The sequence below is a fragment of the Octopus bimaculoides genome, chromosome 1 (genome assembly GCF_046866305.1).
Source record: "Octopus bimaculoides isolate indiv1 chromosome 1, ASM4686630v1, whole genome shotgun sequence".
In the NCBI taxonomy this organism is placed as follows: domain Eukaryota; kingdom Metazoa; phylum Mollusca; class Cephalopoda; order Octopoda; family Octopodidae; genus Octopus; species Octopus bimaculoides.
Window position 1 is genome coordinate 79,267,115 of NC_142928.1, and position 3,595 is coordinate 79,270,709.

A 3,595-nucleotide genomic window follows, 5' to 3' on the forward strand; every position below is an offset into this window, starting at 1 on the left:
GGGTGGACTCGACAACCATTCGTTGTTTAAAACAATCCTATTACATTTTTATAATTAGTTGTTATTAGGAATTGTTTTTAAAAATGTTAAAATATTTTGTGTATTGTAGAAGTGTAAGCAATTTATTTCACATAAAATTTAATAACAAAATCTTATATGGACTCCTGTTGAGAAAGGATAATGAATAAACAGAATCGTCAGAGAGTTGGACAAGAGGCCATAACGGTATGTATTTATGGCTCTCTGCGATCAGGGTTCAAATCCTGGGACCGATAAGATATTGCATCAAGTATTGAGTTCGATATGATTAACTGACACCTTTCCCCTAAATTTCTGGCTGTGTACCACAATCAGGGTTGGATTAAGACTCAAAGAGGCCTTAAACGCTTAAAAGATTTTGGTCCCCACCATACATATGTAATTCAAAATATAAATAATAATAAACAATAAAATAAATTTTATTTTTCAAAATGAACCAAAACTAACAGTTAGATGGAAAATAATGTTTTTCCTTGTATACTTCCACTTTATATTTGAAAAGTTTTCTCCTACTTCTCTTTTAACTGCGAAGTCTTTAATCAGATTCTCAAAATTAATCTTACGTAGAGATAAGGCATCCCGAATACTATTTTAGTAAGTTGAAAGTGATTTCTTTCCTACTGCGAGCCATTTTCCACTTCTGTGGTGTCCGCCTTCTCTTGATGCCCTAAACACGTAATAATTTCTAATGCAGAAATTACAAGGTAGATTTTTTTTCTAATTTGTATAATATATTTGGGTTTTTTTTTTTAATATGAAATTATTCCCACGTGCTCTGAGTTCAAATCTCTCAACAGCTCAATAAAAATTAAATCCGAAGGGGTACTTGAAAGTTCCTGACTTTGGGTAAGAGAAAATACAGGAGGGTCAGTTCTCTCAGATTCACACATTTATTGCAGTGGTCCTTCAGTTTTTCTAAGCCCTGTAAAAGAACTCGGAAGGTTGGGCCTCCAGCCAGGCCTTTCGTGACATCCTTAAAACCAGGAACTTTTCAGCAAGTTTCAGTCAAAAAACAGAGAGATGATAAGATACAGCAGTTCACTAAGAGATGTATCCTTCTTCTATGTCGAAGGTTTTCAATCATACCCCTGACTCCGGCTGCCGCGCTATCGCGACGCTAAACGGGAGCTCACTTTCAGTTTTAGTACTGATTCTTGCCTGCTGAATGAACAGGAGCAACGTTAAGTAAATGGGCGTGCTCAAGAACACAACACGCCAGAAATCGAACCCATGACCTTATGATCGATTGTCCAACTACTTAAACACAAGGTCACGCGCTTTCTTTCAAGTAAACACTGAATTAGCCCGTAAAGGAGCCCTTTCATCTTGCCAAAATGTGTTACCTTGTGCAATTATTCAGTGCTGTAGCCTTGCGGGAACAAGTGGGAACGGTGTCCCCTTTACTTTTTTGTCGTTCCTTCACTATTTTACATAAATTCAGGTTTTAAAATGTCTACTGTATTAAAATTTGTCCGCCTTAAAAGAAATATGAGAAAAACTCATCAACTGCTTCAGTACTTTTTCTCCAGCTGAGGTAGTGCTTGCTTATAAACTGCAAAAGAAATCCCCCAAAATCTGAGATTGGATTTAAAATATAAAAACTGATCTGAAATGTTGCTACAAGGCCAGCAATTTAGTGTGGGATGGGATAAGAGGATCACATCGATCCCAGTGCTCAACTAGTACTTATTCTATCGACCCCGAAAGAACAGAAGGCAAAGTTGACTGCGGCGGAATTTGAACTCAGAACATGAAGACAGATGAAATGCCGCTAAGCATTTTACCCGGCTTGTTAGCGATTCTGCCAAAGATTCTTGTTATCACTTATACTGCTATTGTTGTTGTTGAGTTTTACATTATCTAGTCTTTCACTTTCTCATAGTTTTACTTCGGGTGATGACATTTTAGTATTCCTTGACACACGTGCTGTTACCCATTCAAGTAACAAACAGGTACATAGACTGTAAACGCATACAGAGATGTCCTTTGTATGTGAAAATGGCATTTTCATCATCATCTCACTCACATACGCCCGTACGCGTACGCTAGCACAGAAATAAGAACGCGCATGCATGAAAATGCATGTTCACTAACAAAATTCCCCATACGCTTGATGAAAGCGATTGTTTCAATAAAGGGAGAGATGTGTTGGCAGAATACATACACACATAAATAAATTGATCAGATAGGTCAAGTGAGAGAACAAATGTTTATTCCATTAGTTAACAACTATTTCATAATCGATGTGTAAGGAACGATTGTGCGAACTCAAAAAGGGAATAACATTTTTATGACCGCCCAGCAGTAACTCTATTCAGCTGAATAGACGTCAGTGATTGGTTGAAATTACAGAAATACGACAACTTTAACATGAAATAACTTGCGATGTAGATTTTTTTGTTAAGAAGACTAAGAGTAAAAGATGTTTTATATGACACATTCTACCAGTGTCCCAAGTTTCAAAGTGTTTTGTTAAGAAAATACTGGTGCCCCCGTTTTGAACAAGATCCCTTTCCAGAATGTTCAGGATACAAGGGTTGTAAATAGAGTTCGTTTGAGTACCAAATTTACACACTCCCTGGCTGTTAACAATGTCTTGTTTTTTGGGGTTTTTTTAAACATTCCATGCTCAACCTGGATATGTGTTATGTCTGGCAGATATGAATCGATGTATACATATTCTAATGTTTAATCAAGCTAAACTATCAATCCTTTGTATCCAGCTTAACAGGTATGTTACAGTATATTTCTCACGATTGTACTGACTTGATGTGAAGATTGGTATAATTCTTGACCAAATGTAAATACGATTTACGCGATGTAAATAAACTCATGAGTTATTGTTCATATGGTGTTGTTGCCTCATTACACGCAATCTCATATACATCATCATCATCAGCAACATATATACGACAGGACCAAGCAACAACAACCACCACACGGCATTGTAGCGAGACTCGAAACTGAATCGCCACAAATATATGTATGCATACGAGTTTCTTTCCGTGTTTTTCTCCTTTTTTTCTCTCTCCGTGTTTCTCTTCTTGTTTCTTTCCGTGTTCCTTTCTGTGGAAGAGCGTAGGCTCGAAACGTTAAAGACTTTTTTCACTTCCCGAGCGTTATACTAATACATCTGTTTGTTTTCTACATCACCTGTCTTCGGCATTTGTTTGTTTTTTTTGTGAATTCTCCCTATATATATATATATATATATATATATATATATATATATTACGGAGATGTACTTGCATAGCAAGTGACCTGATCTGAGATCGTGTGCTGGAACGAAAACAATTGGCCATTTAAGAAACACAAAAACCGTTAGATTCACTTCAACATTTAAATTTAATTTGCCAAAATATTTTCGTCGCTTTGAGACCGCGACCTGTTCACTGACAAAACTCCGTGCTGCATCTCTCTGTATATATATATATATATATGGATCAAAACAGTTTGATCCATACTTGTAAATCCCAATAAATGTGTTGAGTGCCCTTCTTTCGTTTGTCCACTCACTCGTATACACGCGCGCGCGTACATGTATATCTGCTTTTTC